Here is a 20,773-nt window from a genome sequence, read left to right on the forward strand (position 1 = left end):
GTGGGACCGGCAGCAGCTGCCCAGCCCGGCCCGCGGCAGTGAGCTAGGGGATGCAGTGGCAGCTCGGAGATCTGGGCTCCTCCTCGCACTCGGGTGTACCCAGGGGTGCTCATTTACATACCCACGATGCATTGTGCACAGTGATTCGCCACCCACGTCCATGGGGCAGAGTTTGCTCCTAAAGCCCTTGGCTCCCACACAAAACTCGGGGTATCAGCGGGCAGAGCAACAGGCTGCAGAAGGGGTGGGGATTTGCAGACGGTCCGGTGTAGCCACCGTGAGTTGAGAAACAGACGCCGTTTTTCTGGCAGCGCCTCTGCAGCAACTGCAGTATACTCTGGTTTCTCTTCAGATTGTATAAATCTTTTGCCTTTTACTAAAGATTTCCATGGAGTGGAACATTTATGAGTTTGTACTCAATTTTTTGAGGCTTCACTCCAGTGAAGCTACCCAATGGTGTAAAAAAACAGAACTGAACTATTAGTTTTTATAGTGAGGCCTGTAGGTGCCTGTGTTTATTTGAAAATGTTGTTGTACCTTATGGTGTGCTACCTTTTATAATAGTAGCTGTTGTGTTAGTCTAGTCCAGCTAAAACAAAAAATAGAACTATGTAGTGCTAACAAGAGGGGCTATGTCTAGACTGGCATGATTTTCCAGAATGCTTTTGGTGGAAAAGAACTTTTGGCGGAAAATCGTCCGTGCCAATCTAGACACGCTTTTCCGCAAAAAAGCCCTGATCGCCATTTTCGCGATCGGGGCTTTTTGGGGAAAACAAATCTGAGCTGTCTACACTGGCCCTTTTGCTCAAAAGTTTTGCGCAAAAGGACTTTTGCCCGAACCGGCGCAGCATAGTATTTCCTCCAGAACACTGACAATCTTACGCGAGATCGTCAGTGCTTTTGCCTAAATTTAAGCTGCCAGTGTAGACAGCTGGCAAGTTTTTCTGGAAAAGTGGCTGATTTTCCAGAAAAACTGGCCAGTCTAGACACAGCCTTCCGTTAAAAGCATTTGTGGAAAATCATGCCAGTCTAGACGTAGCCAAGGGATACAATCAAAAAAAGTGAACACCTATAAAAAAGACAAATAAAATTTCAGAACAGAGGAGAGATGGGACGGGGGAAGTAAATGTCTGTGAGCTAATGATATTAGAGGTGATAATTGGGGAAGCTATCTTTGCAATGGGAAAGATAATGTAGTTAACTGGACAAATGTCTCAGATGCTTCGCCAAAGAATCAATGCACACAAAAGGGATATCAGACAGTATCACAAAGAAAAACAGTGTCTTGCCATTTCAACCAGTAATGGCATTGTCTCAATGACTGATCACCTGCATTCTGCTTGACTACGTCTACGCTGGCATGATTTTCCGAAAATGCTTTTAACGGAAAAGTTTTCCTTTAAAAGCATTTTCGGAAAAGCACATCTAGATTGGCAGGATGCTTTTCCGCAAAAGCTCTTTTTGCAGAAAAGCGTCCGTGGCAATCTAGACGCGGTTTTCCACAAAAAAGCCCCGATTGCCATTTTCGCGACTGGGGCTTTTTTGCGGAAAACAGTACTGTGCTGTTTACACTGGCCCTCTTGCGCAAATGATTTGTGCAAGAGGGCTTTTGCCCGAACGGGAGCAGCACAGTATTTCTGCAAGAACACTGACGATCTTATATGAGATCGTCAGTGTTCTTGCGGAAATTCAAGAGGCCAGTGTAGACAGCTGGCAAGTTTTTCCACAAAATCATCTGATTTTGCGGAAAAACTTGCCAGTCTAGACACAGCCCTTCAAAGCCATTTTACCACCAGACTTGAAAGAGAAACCTCTGAATTGTCATTCATGCTTAAATTTGACGCTTTACACCCAGGCTGCGTTTAGATTGGCATGATTTTCTGGAAATGCTTTTAACCGAAAAGTTTTCCTTTAAAAGCATTTTCGGAACAGAGCGTCTAGATTGGCACAGACGCTTTTCTGTAAAAGCACTTTTTGTGGAAAAGCATCTGTGGCCAATCTAGACGTGCTTTTGCACAAAACAAAACAAACCTCCGCTGTCTACACTGGCCCTTTTGCGCAAAAGAGACTTTTGCCCAAACGAGAGCAGCATAGTATTTCCGCAAAAAGCACTGATTTCTTACAATAGGAAGTCAGTGCTTTTGCGGAATTTCAAGCGGCCAGTATAGACAGCTGGCAAGTTTTTCCAGAAAAGCGTCTGATTTTCCAGAAAAACTGGCCAGTCTAGACACAGCTCTGCAGGGGAGGGACCAGCACCAGAGGAGAGAGGCAGGGCAGGTGTGTAGAGGGAGGTGTTAGGAGAGGGGATGAGGAGAGGTAGCTCACATGATCAGTGTGGGGCTACTGGAGGAGTGGGCACGGGGGTGGGACGACCCCTTTTTTCTATTTTTTCTCCGAAGGGGAGGCCCCGTGATATCGTGCAGCCCTGGGCCCCGCAAAACTCTCATCCGCCCCTGCTGGCAGGGAGGGAAGCCTCATTGGCCCCATTTTGCCAAAGGGAGAAGGGAGGCCCAGGAGAGCCGGGGTGATGTACCCAGGGTTATGTACCCAGGGTTAGCCAGGAGGGCTGGAGGAGTGGGGCGTGTGTGTGTGCGGGAGGGGGAGGGGAAGGGGAGCGGAAAGGGCGGATGCTTCTCCTAGTGTGAGGGGGAAAGATTCCTGTGCCTCCACGGAGGGCTCCTGCCTTCTCCCCCCCACCCCACACCCGCTTCCTTCTTGCCCCCTTAGTGTGCTCCGGGGCTACGTCTACACTGGCATGATTTTCCAGAAATGCTTCAAACGGAACAGTTTTCCGTTATAAGTATTTCCAGAAAAAGCGCGTCTACATTGGCAGGATGCTTTTCTGGAAAAGCACTTTTTCCGGAAAAGCATCCGTGGCCAATTTTCACGATCGGGGCTTTTTTGCGGAAAACACTACTGTACTGTCTACACTGGCCCTTTTCCGGAACAGTTTTCCGGAAAAAGGACTTTTGCCCGAACGGGAGCAGCATAGTATTTCCGGTAAAGCGGCTGATTTCTTACAGTAGATCATCAGTGCTTTTCCGGAAATTCAAGGGGCCAGTGTAGACAGCTGGCAAGTTATTCCAGAAAAGCGGCTGATTTTCCGGAATAAGTGGCCAGTGTAGACACAGCCCAGATGCACCCGGCTCCGGAGGGCGACGGGCCCGGCTGGGCCGGGGGTGTCGGGGCAAGAACGGAAGCCACACGGACCCGGTGCCTCCCGAGTGGCAGCTCCTGCCCGAGCCAGCCCCTGCTGGGTGTTCGGGCCGCAGCCGGGGAGAGGCGCTGGTGGGGTCGGGAGTTGGGGTGCAGCAGCGCCACCGGACTCCTTGCCGCCGAAGCGGGGCTCAGGCGGGAGACGGGAGAGAGCTCCAGGCCCGGGCAGACAGGCAGGCGGGGGCGTGTCCCGGGCAGAGAGGCGGAGCGGCGTGAGCATGTATGCAGATGTGGACGCGAGCGGAGGCTTGTGGGAGTGGGAGCGGGCTCGCAAGCAAGGCCTGCCTTGGGCACGCAGGGCTCGGTGTCAGTGTCGGGGGCGGCTTGAGGGCGGGTGTAGGCGGTAGGGGAGTGTTTGGGGAGCGGCGGTGCGGGTGCGCGAGGAGGCGTCCACCGTGATGTGAAAGGGTTTGGGCGGTGGGGGGCAGGCGGTGGTTGCACAGATGGAACTCATACTTACCTGGCAGGGGAAATACCATGATCACAAAGGTGGTTTTTCCAGGTTGAGGCTCATCCATTGCACTGTGGGTGTGCTGATCCCTGCAATTTCCCCAAATGCGGGAAACTTGACTGCATAATTTGTGGTAGTGGGGGACTGCGTTCGTGCTTTCCCCTGGCACTCGCTGTGAACAATAGACTGACAGATGACCAAGGCAAACGGAGAGGGGACATTATTGCTCCTGTTCTTGCTCTTTTTTCTCTCTGTGGTGAGCATTGCTAGTTTTCTGTGTTTTTCTCTGCTTGGTCCCTGTTCTGTGCTCTGGCTTGGCTTGGCCTGGCCCGTGGGGGGGCTCTTTTTTCTGCTTCTTCTGCCATCTCCTGGGAAGCATATCGCTTTCCTAGGCCATTGATGCTCCTCTTCAGCCACCCTGCTCGCCTTACAGGAAGTTTCCCCTGATGGCCTGCCGGCCCTCGCTCCAGCCCCAGCCCCAGCCCCTTGCTTCTCGTCCTGCACCTCACCACCCCAAGCTTCAGAAGAACCAGAAGTTCTCCCTTCTCTGCCTAGCAGCTTTTTATGGCCCTGAAAACTCTTAGCAGCTCCCCTCTAGCAGACTCCCTTCAAATCTTCTACACCCCGTACAGTTTCTCTTGCATTTTTCTGCATTCCCTGTCTCCGATTTGTATGAGTCTGCCTCCCTTCCCGCCCACAGGGCACGATGCTCCAGCTAGGCCTAATCCTCACCGTGTAGAGCGGAAGAATTACTTTTCCTGTCTTGCGCACGATGCTGCTGCTTCCCCTAACGCGCCCCAGAACGATGTTCGTTGCTCTGGCAACCCGTTTACCGCTCTCGACTCCCGTTTACCTCGTGGTCCGCTGTGACAGCCAGCCTCTCCCTGGCCCTCTCCCCTGCTGCGCCGATTCTTGTCCACAGTATTCCTTCTTAGACAGCCGTTTCCCATTCTCTCTCTCTCTCTCTCTCTCTCTCTCTCTGCCACCGTGCACGCAGGCGCAAGCAACGGATTGATCGTTCTTAAGCGGAGTACTTTGCATTTGGCCTTATTGAACTTCATCGTAGTCTCTCCAAACCATTTCTCCGCTTTGTCCAGATCATTTTGAATTGCGAGGATCCCGTCCTCCACAGCACCTGCAACCCCTCCCAGCTCGGGGTCCTCCGCAGTCTTGATAAGCGTACTCTCTACGCCGCCCATCCGAATGGCCGAGGAAGGGAACCAGGCCCACAAGGAATCCCTGCCGGACCCCCGCTCGTTACGCCCTTCCAGCGAGGCTGGGCACTACGGCGATAACAATTCCCCAGGAACGGTATCTCTGACCCTTTAGCAGCCCCCTGATGGTAGCTCCGTCTAGCTTGCGTTTGGCTAGCGAGCGCGTTCGTGCGCAAGTCACGTGAGACGGTACCCACAGCTTTTCTGAAGACAGCAGATATACCCTTTTGATAGGTTGCCCCTTCCCCCTCTTCGGGAATCTCTCCCACCTGCCGCGAGTTTTCTGAAATAATCCTCCATGTCTCAGATGTCACCCCAGTCAGCTCCTTGAGTATGCGGGGGGTGGGGGGATGCATTTCATCACACTGCCTCAGTATCTCGGCCTTTGCAACATCCTCCGGCCTAGGCCCCAACTCAGCGACTGCTGGGAAACAGATTACTGGGGCTGTGTCTAGACTGGCCAGTTTTTCCGGAAAATCAGCCACTTTTCCGAAAAAACTTGCCAGCTGTCTACACTGGCCGCTTGAATTTCCACAAAAGCACTGACGATCTCATGTAAGATTGTCAGTGTCTTTGCGGAAATACTATGCTGCTCCCTTTCGGGCAAAAGTCTTTTTCCGAAAAACTTTTGCGCAAAAGGGCCAATGTAGTCAGCAGAGATTTGTTTTCCGCAAAAAAGCCCCGATAGCAAAAATGGCGATCACCCTGGGGTTTTACCCCTTTAACCTAACCCAGAGACTCCTGAAAAGTCTGCTCCTGTGTCCATCTCCGCCTCAGGCCAAGTGTTCGCATGTTTCATAGATAAGTAAACTCCTCCTCCCTTTTTCCCTGCCAATCCTTCCTGAGTGAGCTCTACCCTTCTGTCCCAATATTCCAGTAAAGTATATTAACCCACCAAGTCCCAGTGATACCAACTTCTTCCTGCTCATTACCCATAGTTCCCGTGTGTCTGTACCAGCATCTAAGACACACATTAGATTTTGCTTCCCAGTGGTCCCTTGTCCCTCCTTTATCTCTGCTGTTACAGCCCCTGCTCTCTCCCATTTCTGGCCCATCTCCCAGGTGTCCATGTTGTTCACTTACCTGTGGGCTTTGGGCACCTGCCCCCATCAAACCTAGTTTAAAGCCTCCTCACTAGGTTAGCCAGTCTGCACCCAAATACCCTTCCCTTCCTCCACAGGTGAACCCCGTCCGTGCTGAGCAGCCCTTCCTGCCAAGCATCCCATGGGCAAGGAAGCCAAAGCCCCCTGCCCACTGAGCTGTAGCTTTCTGTGCCCAGGGGGCCAGACACCGCCAGAGCTGGAAGACTGGAGGGAAGTGGGGAATGGCTGCACTTTGGGAGTCAAAAGTGTTGTCTGGAAACATAAAGAGCCATTTTTAAGCATCTTTGGAGGAGGGCACCATGGTTTAGCTGGCTAAAGCACCTGCCTCATAAACAAGAGATCCTGGGTTCAACTCCCAGTGGTGCCTTGCTGTAACCTTTGCTCACATTTTCCTAGGTCCTTCTGGGACACAAAAGAGGCCTCCCTTGGCCACCCATGAAACTGCTGCTTCAGGAAAAGGCTGATTGGGGAGGAACGTTGAGAAGAAGGAAACCACAAGCCTGGAGCGGGTGCAGAGGCTGCTGTGACTGGCCCTGGCAAGGCAGGGCTCTGACTGCAATTGCTGGGACAGGAGAGCCAGCACCACACACCCTTGTGATTCCCTGGGGGTGTCAGCACCTAGAGAGCCTGAGGGTAAAACCTCTGCAGCTCCTGTAGCCATGGAGAGTCAGGGTCTGTGGGTGTCAGGTGCTTCTCCTCTATGGTTTCCTTCTTCCCAACAATCCTCCCCAATCAGCCTTTTCCTGAACCAGCAGTTCCATGGGTGACCGGAGAGGCCTCTTCCGTGTCCCAGAAGGGTGTAGGAAAATGTGAGCAAAGGCTGCAACAAGGCAACTCCAGAAATTGAACCCAGGATACCCTGTTTATTACACAAAGCTTCAGCCTGCCAAGCCATGGTGCCCTACTCAGACCCACTTGTAAACTGTTTTATGTACGGTCCCAGATAACACTATTGCCTCAAAGTTCGGCCATTCCCCATTTCCCTCCTGCCTTCCCACCCTGGCAGTGTCTGGCTCCCTGGGCACAGAAGGCTACAGCTCAGTGGGCAGAGGCTCTAACATGCACATCTCCTCTGGGACTGTAGGTTTTGAAGTTCTGCAGGGTTGTGGGAGGAAGAAATGCAGCGAACTTTTATTATTAGGCTTGTAAACCCCTTGGTCTCAGGGTCTAGGTTGGAGTCCCCAGGTGGGGGCCCGGCCTCCTTCAGTTTGGTCCCTTCCTGAGAGCACAAAATAGACAACAGAGAATTCCTTTGCCCTGCAGCAATCTCTGTTGGCCAAAGGGTTAGCAACCAAATATTTGCCCAAGCTTAAGTGCAGTAGCAGAAAATACTATTGTGTGTGTTTCTGTGGTGTAGTGGTTATCACATTTGCCTAACACGCAAAAGGTCCCTGGTTCAAAGCCAGGCAGAAACACAGGGTCTTCTCTTATTGCACTTCCCCTGGGTGCCCACAAGGCAGTTCCAGGGCCTGCCACCTGGTGCAGGGTTTGGCAGCATGTGTGCTGGCTTTCAGGAGCTTGTGGGAGACAACTCAGCAGATTAGGCTGAGATAGGAGAACGTGGAGGGGGGGCCTGAGACTTCTCAGTGGTGCCTTGCCTGAGACCAGGTCATTGCGGCCACGCAGTCCAGGGCCCACCCTGGAAGTGCTACTGCTGTGGCTGTCACCTTTGGTGCAAGTGGACACAAAGTCACATAATGTCCTGCCTCATGCCCAGACCCCAGCCACCCCATTCCCCTCGCTTTCTTCTCTCCCAGCACCCCCAGCTTGCTTTGTTTCTGCTCCCCCACCCTGCTCCTTCATCCACATTCCTTCTGCACCCTTTCTCCTGGCCACACACGGCTCCTTGGCACTTCTCAACCCAGGCCCTGCAAGGAGCCACCAGGAGGAGGAACCAGCCCTTAGAGCTCAGCTTGCACCAGAACTGGTAGTTTCCCAGCACATCTCACCTGGGAAGAGGTGACTTTTTTTCCTTCCTTCTTACCTTACGTCTCCGTTCCCTTCAAAGGTCTCTGCTGCTCGGGACCCGCCTCCTCAGGGCGCTGCCCCTCTGCCCCTGGGCTGGGAGTGGGAGACTCCACAGTCTCTGCACTTGGGCTGAGAAGTCTCACGGGAACTCGTCTGTTGATGGGTTAGTCAGCCCGATGGCCAGCCGGATCCATTCCGTAGTGCTGCCCGAGAGGGAGCTTTACAAGCGCCCAGTGTCCATTGGTATTTTCTGGGGCTCTGTGTAGGGGATTGGTCTTGGCCATCTTTTCCACGGGAAATGCCTCTTCTTTGGAACAGCAGCTCCCAGGAGTTCATGGAACTTCTTCTTCTCAGCTTGGGAAAAGGGACGACTAAGGGGTGATGGGAAAGATATTTGTGCTGTGAAAACAGCAGGGCCCCCAGGGAAACTGGTAAATAATCCCAGTGCCCAGGCCTGATGTTACCTGCCCCACACAATTCACACGGCAAACCTGGCTTCCAGAGCACAGAGGGAGTCTGGGGGCTCATTGCTGGGCCGTGGGGTGAAGCAGCAAACCAGCTTCCTCCTGTGGGGCCTGTGAGTGTTGCTGAATCTGGGCCCCTGCACCTGGGGAATGGCAAACAAAAGGTCTGGGGGCCACACAGAGACACCGCTGGGCTGAGCAGGAAGTGGCTGGGACTTTGCTTTGTCTTTGCCTGTGGGCTTGGCTGTCTGCAGCCTGGAAACCTCCTGGCTCCTCAGACCACTGGTCTGGATGGTGCGTTACAGACGTCGGAATAATGGAATTGCTGTGTAGACGCTCCCATTGTTATTGCAGTATAATGACCATTATGCCCAAGGAACGCTGCTGTGTAGATGCAGCCTCAGAGAAATGCTTTCATGAGCATGTGGGAGGAGCAAGGGCTCCTACAATGTCAGGAGAGATGGGGAAATGAGGTCACCTCTCTAGATATAAAACAGAGGATGTGTCAGGAGTGGGATTTGAACCCACATCTCCATTTGGAGACCAGAACACCCAACTAAGGGAAAGACAGGTCCTTGAGTCTGGCGCCTTAGACCACTCGGCCATCCCAACACCCATACAGGCACCTTCAATGGCAGTTTTCTTACATGTGTGAGTTGCTCGGGGAGGCGGCGGGAGCGCCTCTCTTTCCCCATCTAATAGCTGCTCTACAGCCCAGCTGGGTTTATCCCCACTCACCCTCATCTAACATTGCGAGGTGTTTTGCAGGGAGCTGACAAGAAACAGAAGAGGGGAAAACTCTGGCCGGCAGAACTGAGGCCTGGGATTCTCCTGTGCCAGAGAGTCTGTGTCAGTGCCTGGGGATCCTGAGCTGGGTGTCTCCTGGGCTTGTTGGCTCCATACCAGGGGTGTTTCTTCTGCAGGGAGATGCTTGTTCCCGGGGCTAATGCTTATCTCTGGGACACACTTTGTGCAGGGACCATTGGTCTTTGTGCCACAGTATGTGTCTGGGACGTGGGAGTGAGGAACCTGCCTCAAATAGACACGTATCCGCCCCTAGCAGTGTTCTGCTTGAGACACCGGAGCCCTGGCTTTGACTGGTGCCTGGCACGTGGGGAATTAGATCTAGGGGGAGATTTCTAGAGCCCCACAACAGCTGCTGCTCGCATGCAGATGTGCACATCTGTCTGGGGTTACTGGGCACCCAGCCTGCCTTCTGTTCCTGCCAACCTGGGCAAAGAGGCATTACTGGTTCAGGGGTTCCTCTCCTCAGTGCACTGCAGAGAAAGCTCTTGTGTGTTAAAGGGCCTCAGGGAGCCCAGAGCAGAGGGAGCTGGGAATCTAGTCCCATTGATCCCCTCAGCACACACACACAGTCCCAGCCCCAAGCCCCCCCACATCCCTAATCCTGTGCCCTGATTCCCATATCCTCCCACATCCTCACCCCTGCCCTGAGCCCCACCCCCCACTGACAAGCTCCCCAAGTACCTACCTTGAGCCTCCCACACTCCACTCCACACTTTAATTTCTTACAGGTACTGTCCTATCACAACCCCTCCCCCAACTTCCTGCCTTGAGCCTCCCCCCTCCCTCCTGCCCAGCCCAAGGGGTGGTGCCCAATAGAACAGGCCCTGTAAGAAATGTGTCACTTTCACCCCTGGGAGCAGCTCAGCCAGGCAAAGGGGCTGCCTGGGGCAGGACATTAGCCCTGGAGGGCAGGGGTGGGTGTGGCAGTGACATCACAAGGGCCTTTCGCAGCCCCTCAGCTTATTGGCTAATGGCGGTTGAGAGCCTGTGCGGGGGCAGGGAAGTAGCTGCCTGAGAAATGTGCTGGGCTGCTGGCCGGGAGTGAGCCAGGTAAGTCTCCCAGCCAGAGCCTGCCTCTGGCACCCCAGCCCCTCCCTTCCCTCAACCCACTGGTACCCCATGTAAACCAAACCCTGTGCCCCCCTCCTGAACCCTCACTCCTCCCAGATCCTGCACCCCAATCCTCTGCCCCTGGTCACAACCCAACCTCCTGCAACTGTTCCTGCACCCCAGTCCTCTGCCCCAAGCTCCTGTCTGCACCAACCTGCATCCCAGACCCCCTCCTCCTCCATTAATAGCATGGAAAAGTGCAGCCCTGGGAGTGGTTCCCCATCACAAGTCATTGCCCAGGCCAGCCCTAACCTGTGCAGCAACCCAGCGGGAGAGGCAGGACCAGGGGGAGAAGGCTCCATGACTGTGTCAGAGGGAGGCTCTGCCCTGGCCAGTGGGGAATCGTTGCCTCTCCGAGGGGCCCAGGCCTGGTGGGTCATTTCCCCAGGTTACTGAGTCGGGGCTGGAGCCAGTTCTGGGTTGTCGCCTTCAACAACCAAACTGAACCAATGGATCTTGTGCCGACCTGACACTGCGCTGGGCTAGTGCTGTGTGTGCCACAGAGCTTCCTGCAGGGCTGCCCACATGGGAGAGGGGAGGGGCAGTTTGAGTGACCAGCTCTGCCCTTCTGAAGGGCTTGTGAAAATGGCAGGTGCTGTCTTGGCAGTGAGGGAGAGGTGGGAAAGGGGCCCTGAGTGAACCTCTTGGGTCACAGCTGCTGTAACAATGAGGTAAGATGAATGAGTAGGCAGATGTCAAGTGAAAAGTGAGGCTGGTTTCTCTGACTCTGAATTGGACCCAGGCCTCAGCAGTGAAAGTGCTGAATCCTAGGCACTAGACCACCAGGGACACCTGCACATGGCGTCTTTCCTTACCTGCACTAGCCTTTCACAGGCCACTTTCTGTCCCCTTCAGGACATGGGTCCATTTTCCATTGTCCAGAGGGGACAAGAACAGAAACCAAACAGAACATCAAAGCAGCCAGACAGGGCCATGCCAGTTGCCCAACTAGCCCAGGATCCTGTCTCACAACAGCAGCCAATTCCATTGCCCAGTGGGAATCCTCAGAACAGACAATTAAGTGATGCCTCCTGTCGCCCATTCCCAGCTTCTAGAATACACCAGCTAGGGACACCTGCCCTGTCCATCCTGGTTAAATGCCATTGATTGACCTTTCCTGCATTAAATTATCCAGTTCTTTTTTGGACCTTCCTGTAGATTTCACCTTCACAACATCCTCTGGCAAGGAGTTCCACCGGGCGCAAAAATGCTCCCTTTTGATTCACTTTTAATTTGGTTACTTACCAGTTTCAGTCTGTCACCCAGGATCTTGAGTAGGAGAATAAAAATTCTTATTTGCTTTCTGCACCCCTGTCATCATTACATAAACCTCTGTCCCATCGCCCTTTGCTTGTCCCTTTCCCAAGCTGAGAAGAAGAAATTCCATGAACTCGTGTGAGCTGCTGTTCCAAAGAAGAGGCATTTCCCGTGGAAAAGATGGCCAAGCCCAATCCCTACACAGAGCCCCAGAAAATACCAATGGACACTGGGCGCTTGTAAAGCTCCCTCTCGGGCAGCGCTACGGAATGGATCCGGCTGGCCATCAGGCTGACTAACGCCATCAACAGACAAGTCCCCGTGAGACTTCTCAGCCCAAGTGCAGAGACTGTGGAGTCTCCTGCTCCCAGCCCAGTGGCACCAGCCACACTGCCCTGAAAGTGAACAGCCACAGTATTAGCACTTCCAGGGTGGGCCCTGGACTGAGTGGCTGCAATTACCTTGTCTCAGGCAAGGCACCACTGAGAAGTCTCAGCCCCACCCATCCCTGCCTGCTCCCATCTCAGACTAACCTCCTGAGCTGTCCCCCACATGCTCCTGAAAGTAGGAATAAGATCCTCCAGAAAAGGGCGCTTTTTCCGGAGGATCGGGGCCAGTGTAGATGCTCTTTTCCGGCTTTTTTATTTAAATGCCGCGGGGGATATTTAAATCCCCCGCGGATTTCCCTATTATGATAGCTGAAATTAACATTTCCCTTCTGGAAAAGGGGCCAGTGTAGACGTAGCCTAAGACTGCAGAGGGCACCCTGGCTTAGCTGCCTTATAAACAGAAGATATTGGGTTCAATTCCCAGTGGTGCCTTGCTGTGCCCTTTACTCACATTTTCCTATGTGCTTCTGAGACACAGAAGAGGCCTCCCCTGGCCACCCATAAAACTGCTGGTTCAGGAAAAGGCTGATTGGGGAGGCTTGTTAGGGAGAAGGAAACCACAAGCCTGGAGCGGGTGCAGAGATGACTGGCACTGGCTGGGCAGGGCTCTGACTCCCACTGTAAGTCCCTGGGTACCACACACTGGCCAGTGAGTCCTGCTCCATGGTCATACCAGTGCTCTGGGTGTGAGAGACGTGCCTGTAACTCCCTGCTGGAAGTGTGGGCTCTGCCCTGTCTGGTGGGGGAGGGGACAAGCACAGGCCGGTTGACAGGAGCTCTGACACTCCAGCATCGGGGTCGTCCAGCCTGTCAGACGGATTCAGACCAGGCCGGTCAGAGCCTCTCGTGCTCGCCAAGGGGAATTCTGCACTTGCTGCCTTGGGAGCCAGGGTCACATTGCAGAGCTCCCCCAGGGAGGTGCTATATATCCTTACAAAGAATATGCATGGACAGTCTCTTGTGCAAGAAAGCTCTTATGGCTACTTTAGCCATAGGGGTTTCTGGCACAAGAAATCCCTCTTGCCTGTGCACACTGCCTTCTTGTGCAAGAGGGCTTATTCATTATGGGGAGAGGAATAACTCTTGCACAAGAAGCCATCTTTTCCAATGGTTTACTGCACATTTTCTTGTGCAAGAATGCACATGCAGGGTAAACACTCCGCTAGTTTTTGCACAAGAACGGCTATTCTTGTGCAAAAAGCTTGCAGTGTAGACATAGACGTGCAGTGTGAAAAACCTCACAACAACAAGCTCACCCCAGCAGCTCCCACTGAGATTTGAACTCAGCTTGTAGGATTCAAAATCCTGATCTACATGGTACTGTGTGTGTGGGTACCTGGGATACTCAGTTTTCCAGCTGGCCTCTGCACTCCTGGCTTCCCTCCTGCTGCTTCATCCCTCTGGCTATGACTACACGGCACATTTATTTTGGAATAAGCTGGTCTCGAATAGTTATTCCAAAATAGCTTATTTCGAAATAGCACATCTACACTGCAGGGAAGCCTCAGAATAGTCCGAGGCAGGCTCCCCAGTGTAGACGAGCTACCTCGATTTAGAGCCCTTTCAGGCTGGAGCCAGGGGAAGCAGGAGGCAGGAAGAGCCCCAGTCTGCACAGCTCCTCTTTGCGCAAAAGCCTCTTGTGCAAAAACGGACCCCAATGAATTATGCAAGGAAAATCCCTGGGCTGCAATGCTTAGTTACACACAATAAGAATAATCCACCAGCTCAGACGTGATTTCTAAACCGCCAAACAAGGAAAATAATAAAATCTGATGGACTAGGTAGTCCCCATGGGCTTTGCCCGCACCATGCTCAGGGCCTGGTGATTTTCTGTCTGTTTGCCAGACCAAATCACTAGCCCCACTGCTCTGGAGTCTCTGCCTCTCATGGGCCTTCTCATCCTCAGGCTCCGCTTTGTCTCCAGACAGACCCTGCTCTGCTACAGCAAAATGCATCCCTTCATTCTGACTTTGTACACCTGGGCTTTTAGCACTCAGACCTGCACCTAACACCAGCATTGGCTAGTGAGGGGTCTGAACAGCTTCTGTAGAGAGAGAGAGAGAGAGAGCCACTGTGGAGCATCCTTGCCAACTGTCTCAGAAAGCAGAGGAATGTAAATTCTTTGTCAGTGAGAGGAAACTGTCACCCCAGGTGGGACAGTGCCAGAGACAGAAATTCACCTTCTAAATGTTCCTTCTTCAACTTTTAGCTCCTGATTTAGTCCCTTTGAAGAAGCCAGATACACAGGAAGGGCTGATCACACCCCTCTGAAAATCAGCTTTCCATGGGTATCGGTAGCTGGCTCCGAGTCATGAGCCTTGACGTCTCGTCTCCCTCCCGAAACCAGGGAAGTGTCTCCCACCGCTGCAGCCTCCTGAGGCTCTATGGCCCTGTCTGTACAGCAGGGACAGCAACACTCACAGCCCCACAGGAGGGCCCCTGGTCTAGCAATGTGGCCCCTGAGCAGCCTCTGATGTTCCCTGCTTGAGCCCCAGAACCAGCCCTGAGTGACGGGGCAGAGGGGGAGCAACTCACACATGCCAAGGGGCTGGCTGGGGGCAGGACATGAGCCTGCAAGGCAGCAGTGACATCACAAGGGCCTTGTGCAGCACCTCAGCTCATTGGCTGGGAGGCAGTGACCTCACAGAGGGACCATGGCAACAGCCAGGTGGGACAGGCTGCAGGGATGGGGCATCTCAGAGACCCCCCATGGCCTGGCTGCCTGGAATCTCCTTTGGGAGGTTTCCCCTTGAGGGCAGGAGGAATTGAAGGTCCCATCTGGGAGTGTCTCTGTGGAGATTTCCCCTTTCCCCAGGCTGCAGTGGGAGGGGCTGGGGCAGGCAGGGATACAGGAGGGGCTGGCACTGAACTTCTGGGAGAAGCAAGAGAGAGGGCTGCAAACACCCGATGAGGATGGGATTTGAACCCAGGCGTGCAGAGCACAATGGATTAGCAGTCCATCGCCTTAACCACTCGGCCACCTCATCTGAGCTGGTAGGGTTTGTTTCAAATCACCTGAAGTCAGCTCTTCAGGGAACCTTTCTGCCACTTGCTGACTGGCCAGGGACACCCAGGGCTGGAAGGTTTTGGCTTTTCACAATGTTCCCTGGTTTGTTGTACGAAGCTCAGTGCTGGTAACAAACCCAAACACCCCCTGGCTACATCTACCGTGCAGACTTCTTGCTCAAGAACTGTTTTGTGCAAGAGTTCTTGTGCAAAAGGTCTTGCGCAACAGTGTCTCTGCACTGCCATGTGCTGTTGCACAAGAGAAGTGCTTTTCTGCAAGAGCGCACATGGTAGTATGGACGCTCTCCTGAGCAGGAAAGCTCTGACGGGCATTTTAGATACATGGCTTTCTTGAGCAAGAAACCCCTGTTGCCCATCCACACTGCCTCCTTGTTGACGAGTTCTTGCACAAGAGGGCTTATTCCTCACAGGGAGAGGAATAATTCTTGCGCAAGCAGCCCTGTTGTCTGATGCTGCACTATAAATTTACTTGCGCAAGAACCTGCCTGCAGTGTAGACGCTCTACAAGTTTTTACACAAGAGCAGTTGCTCTTACACAAAAAGCCTGCAGTGTAGACGTAGCCCTGCAGTGTAGACACAGCCTGAGAGAGACAAGGAAAGGAAGTGGCCAGAGCCTCCCCCCAGCAGGCTGGCCCTCAACAGGACGGGCACGTCTACACAGCACCCTCACCTCGAAGTGAGCTGTGCAATGTGAGCAGGCTGCCGGGGCCCCCAGGGGAAGGTCTGTGGGGAGTTTCCAAGGCAACAATAACTACAAAGTTTCATAATCTACACTCATGTGACTGTGATTTATTCCTCCACTAGCAAGTGTCTCTGAAGGGATGAGAAATGCAGGGCCCAGGTGCAGGGAGCCGGGTCACATTCTCCTGCCCGAGTCTCAGTCCTGGCTGAAGCCTGGCTACAGAGATAAGAGGCCAATGCAAACAGCCCCATGGCAGCGAGGGAGTCAGTGCGTGGGTGGGTGGAGCAGGGAGCTGGGGGCAGAGCTGGGCTCTAACTCACTAGGGGTGCATCCCATTGCTCAAAATAAGTGATGCAATTGTGTACCTTATTTCACATCTATTTCGAAATAGCTAATTTTGTAATTTGGCGCTGGCTTCACAGCACTTATTTCCAAATAAATTGCTATTCCAAAATGCCCCTCAAGCTATGAGATTTACAGGGACATCGGAATATGTCCGTTATGGTTTGAAACAAGGGGCTTGCTCTTAAGACGCGTCAGTGTGATATGAGCACCGCGTCCTAAACCTCCGAGCTAGCCGGCCCACGGGTGTCAGTCTCACAAGTGGCCCTTTCAGAAAGGAGCCTTGGGCAGCCGCAGGGATGTTGTGGGTTCTGGAACAAGGGGGGGTGGGTCAGCAAAGACTTTCCCATGCAGGGGAATTATCTCAAGTGGTAGCCTACTTGCTTAATACGCGTGAGGCAGTGGGATCCATGCCCACATACTACAGCTCAGTTCTCATTTGCATTTGAAGGGTATGCATGTGTTCATTTTGAACAAAATGTGGTTTGGAAAGTAGGTATGCATAAAGAAGCATGCTGTGGCTCACCACCCTAGGAACAGCCTAGAAAAGGCCAAGCGGAGGGGGGTGAACTCAACGTGTGGAGTGGAGAAGTACAAGCATGTGACAAACAAAGCCACATATAGAAAGGTTGAATCTGATTGGTTTAGAAGTTTGTGTTATGTAACCTGTAACTGCCATGTGCTATAAAACAGCAAGGGGAGGGGCTCCTTGCTCGAGGGGCTCTGGCTGATTTTAGTACCAGGGGCTCTCCCTTTGTGCACATTGAATAAAGTCTTGTTGAATTGAATTGAATTGAATTGAATTAAAGACCCTTGATTCTGCCCAGCATCTGAGTCTCTGGGAACCACAAAATCCCAACACACTGTAAGGGGCTCAGTGGCCTTTTCCCAAAAGAGATGGACCAGGCTCACCTTTCTTTTCCCCCAGAAATTGCCATGCTGCAAAGCAGAGTGAAGATATCAAACTGCATAGCCCACTGGGCTGTGTGGTATATTGGAAAGCATGTTGGATTTGTAAGCTGCTAGGGCTAATATGAGCCCAGCTAGATGTTCAAAGGTTGTGTGTTCAAATCTCACAAGAGTCACTTTAGCTGCTTTCTCATTTCCAGGGCACCTTTTACAGAACAGGCAATCCTTAGGCTGACACTGGGGTGGGCTTGAGTCTAGATAGTTCTCAGCAGACCCTAGTGCGGGTGGAGGGAAGGGCTGGTTCTTGGGGTTGGGGCTGGGGGTTGTTCTGAAAGGCTGCAGGTGCCCTTAGGTGGTTTTGTCCCTCCCTGTTTCCTACCAGTGCTGAGCAACACTCAGGCTATGTCTACACTACACTGCTCTGGAAAAAGCTACATGATTTTCTAAACCCAATTTGTGTAGCTTTTTCTTCTGCTTTTTTTGGAAGAGGCTTTTTCAACATTTGGTCTGTGTACACTGGGCCAAATGTCGGGAACAAACCCTTTTTAAAAACAGCCCTTCTTTCTTGTAAAGTGTGGTTCAAGGGATGCCAAAAAAGCACATCTGCTCTTCCAAAAAAAGCTTTTACAGAGCAGATGTGTTCTCTGGACTAAAGCGTTGACTCTCTAGTGCAGACAGAGCCCTGATGTAGCATCTTATTTCAAGTTTAGGGTGCAGCGTAGACAGAGGGTTGACATATGATACACAATTTGAGCTATGGAAGTTGTCATTTTGAGCTTATTTAAAAAACACTTTGGTGTTTACACAGCACCAACTATTAATATAACCTGCTATCACAGAATGTCCCTTCCTCCTCATGGAATGAGGTTTACAGGGGATGTTGGACTAGCGAACCCATTGTATTTCAAAATAATGGGACACTGTTAACATGCAGAATAGATATTACAGATGCCTTAGTACCCCGAATAGCGCTGCAGGGTCAAGGTTGCCTTACAGGACCACAGCAGGGGGCAGGTTTGATGCTGAATTTTCAGCCTTCTGCTCTTGGGAGTCTTTGTTGCTATCTACAGCCACGCATAGGCCTGACTCTGCATCACCAGGGCCCCAGCCCCTCCCAGGCTGCCAGACAAGAGACAGACCTGCCTGGGGGGCAGGCATTTCCAGACTCACAGCAGGAGGCACAAATCCCTCTCTAGGGAGCCTGCAGGAAAGGAAGCGAAAGAAGATGGATTTTGAGGGGCTTGTATCAGCCCACCCGCAGCAGGTCCCACTGAGATTTGAACTCAGAGTCCTGAGTGCTGCCTCTTAAACCATAAGACTTACACAAGGCACCAGTGACTCAGCTGGGCCAAACTGGAGCCCTGGCCCAGGCCCACTCGGACCAGCTTTGCTTGTTTTCCTTCCACCCAGAGCCCCCTTCTTCTCTTGGGCTGCAAGGAGCATTCCTGGGATGCCCTGAGGCAGACACAGGGCTCTGCCTCCCCACAGCCAGCCCCACCCCACCCCACCCCACCCCACAGGATTTGGCAGAACAAGGCAGGGCTCTATTCACCCCACTGAGGTGCTGAGGTTCTGTCCTGCCCCTTCAGTTTGGCTTCCCTCTTCTGCCCCATTCCTGCCTCATGACCTCCTTGGGCAAGTCGCACAAGGGAGGCAGCAGGCAGAGCCGGCCCAATGCACCAGCCTCCCAGGGCAGGGGAGGCCAAGCCACAAGCCTCCAGCAGCTGCCTGGCCTGATTCATCTCCCTTCCCAGGCTGGCACCACAGGGCATTCTCAGCTGATGTCACCCCCTCTGTCACATGGGAGTTGGGCTCATCCCAGACACAGGCTGGTCAGCAGCAGCTGCACTTACCTGGGCACCCAGGGGAGCAGCAATAAGACAAGTCCCTGTGTTCCTGCCTGGCTTTGAACCAGGGACCTTTTGCCTGTTATACAAATGTGATAACTACTGCACCACAATTTTGGCTTTGTGGAACTGGTCTGACTATTCTGTTCCTGGCTCTTTCTAACACCCTGCTCTGCAAGGAAGGGGAATGCACCTTGTGAACTCTCCACCTCTTGTTCTCAGGAAAGCGAATAACCCGAGCTGCCAGCTCCTCATTTCCTCACCAGCCCCTTGAGATTTGTAGCTCAAAGCTGGAGCTGCTGTGGCAAGAGGTGAAGCTACAGAAGCTGACGGGGACAATCAGCGGGCGGAGGGTTATTTTTTCTCCTCCCTGGGCTGATGTGGCTAGAACTGAGGAGAAGAAAATCCTCTTCCCTTCTCCTCAGAAGATGGAACTTGCAGTTGATTTTCTCTCTGGTTCTCCTGAAGCTGGACCCCAGGACTAGACTTTTTCTTTCTAAAACCCTGGCGAAAGCTGAGAGTGAATTGCTTGTAGACTGAGACTGTGAGTTAAAGGGCATTGCTCACCCTAGGACTTGAACCCAGGACCTTGAGATTGACAGCTCTATCCCTTGGCAATAGCACTGATTGGAGGCAGGTTGCGCACCATTAGCCCCATTGGAAAAGTGCTGCCTTTGCTCCATGGGCTGTGCTGAGCAGAACAAGAACCACATCCAACTGGGAAGGAATGGTGACAATCCATCTTCTGGAGTTTGATTTAGTGATTCTAACTAAGACTCCCTAAATCAAACTCAGAGGGCTCCACTTCTAGCACTTCTGCTCTTTGCTGTCTTTGGCTTCCAGCTGTGGGGACACCGCCAAACTTGACTGAAGGAAGCCGACTCCAGCTACATAGGGAGGGATGGTGGGAAGAGCAGACACATCAGCCAGGCACCACTGGGGGCTGGCTTTCTCACCTCCCCCATACCTGGCAGGTTCCTGGGCCAGCTTAGCTATGGGGCTACTCTCTGGGACTTTTCTCCCAGCTGCTGAACATGTTGCCATTGCCCATCCCAAAGAAGGGGGGAGGAGAGTCACTCTCCATGGCTGCAGGAGTGTAGGGGTTCACCCCCGTGCAGAGGGGCTTACGTCCGCCCCCCCTCAGTTGCCACTGTCGTTAGCGACCTAATGCGACTAGCTTCGCTCGGTTCCACTCGGATCAGCTCGGCAGTTGGGGGAAGGGGGTCCGGGCCCGCCCTCACTCCGGACCCCGACCCAGGACCCTAAGGTCAGGGAAAGACTCCCCACCTAGCAAGGGGGGTCGAGAACCCTAAACTCCCCCACTCTCAGGGTCCGCGTCCCTGCCCTGGGCCACTTCTTCCCCCAGGTCCAATAGGCTCACCTGGGCTTCCCCTCCGATCCTGCCCAGGGCCTCCAATACTGGCGTCCGCTCACCAGTTCTTGGGGGGGTGCGTCTCCTCGGCGTCCCCCCTAATGGCTGGCACACTGCGACCTTTTAAACTGCCCGCCGGTCGCAGGCAGATGACGTCACCCCCCTCGTCGGCCTCCGGCCCCCCCCCGGGCCGGCCTCCCCGTGACATCATCGCCACGTCTGCTCGCCCCTGCCCCCTCTCAGCGCTGCCTGCCGGCCCCGGCTCGTCACCCGGCCGGTGCGCCGGAACCCCCACTCGGGGATGACGGGCGGTTATCCACGCCACTCCGGGGGGTGAGCCCTCCCCCCGCGATCACGGCGTCCCGGCGGTTTCCGGGAGGGGCGGGGCTACCCCGCCACAAGGAGCTACAGAGGTTACATTCGCAGGATCTCTGGGTGGTGCTGACACCCCTAGGCAATCACAAGGCTTTGTGGCTCTGGCTCTCCTGTCCCAGGAATTGCAGCCAGAGCCCTGCCTTGTCAGTTGCCTCTGCGCTCACTCCAGGCTTACGGTTTCCTTCTTCCCAATGTTCCTCTCCAATCAGCCTTTTCCTGAACCATCAGTTCCATGGGTGG

At 53.4% G+C, this 20,773-nt stretch overlaps 1 protein-coding gene and 5 non-coding genes across 9 annotated transcripts in view; 4 read left to right on the forward strand and 2 right to left on the reverse strand.

Moving 5' to 3' along the window:
• Window positions 1–20,773, forward strand: part of LOC142824070 (zinc finger protein RFP-like) — a 246,383-nt gene that overhangs the window by 198,726 nt on the left and 26,884 nt on the right. The gene's annotated exons all lie outside the window — the stretch shown is intronic.
• Window positions 333–448, forward strand: LOC142824080 (U5 spliceosomal RNA). Its single transcript, XR_012899107.1, has one exon. It is a non-coding gene; the product is annotated as a U5 spliceosomal RNA (small nuclear RNA).
• Window positions 3,669–3,832, forward strand: LOC142824078 (U1 spliceosomal RNA). Its single transcript, XR_012899105.1, has one exon. It is a non-coding gene; the product is annotated as a U1 spliceosomal RNA (small nuclear RNA).
• On the forward strand, window positions 7,327–7,399 carry TRNAV-AAC (transfer RNA valine (anticodon AAC)). The gene has a single exon. It is a non-coding gene; the product is annotated as a tRNA-Val (tRNA).
• On the reverse strand, window positions 8,920–9,028 carry TRNAL-CAA (transfer RNA leucine (anticodon CAA)). Its single transcript has 2 exons — window positions 8,991–9,028; window positions 8,920–8,965 (listed from the first exon to the last, which is right to left on the reverse strand). It is a non-coding gene; the product is annotated as a tRNA-Leu (tRNA).
• TRNAS-GCU (transfer RNA serine (anticodon GCU)) lies at window positions 14,885–14,966 on the reverse strand. Its single transcript has one exon. It is a non-coding gene; the product is annotated as a tRNA-Ser (tRNA).

This window comes from Pelodiscus sinensis, chromosome 28 (genome assembly GCF_052426305.1).
Source record: "Pelodiscus sinensis isolate ZL-2025 chromosome 28, ASM5242630v1, whole genome shotgun sequence".
Lineage (NCBI taxonomy): Eukaryota > Metazoa > Chordata > Testudines > Trionychidae > Pelodiscus > Pelodiscus sinensis.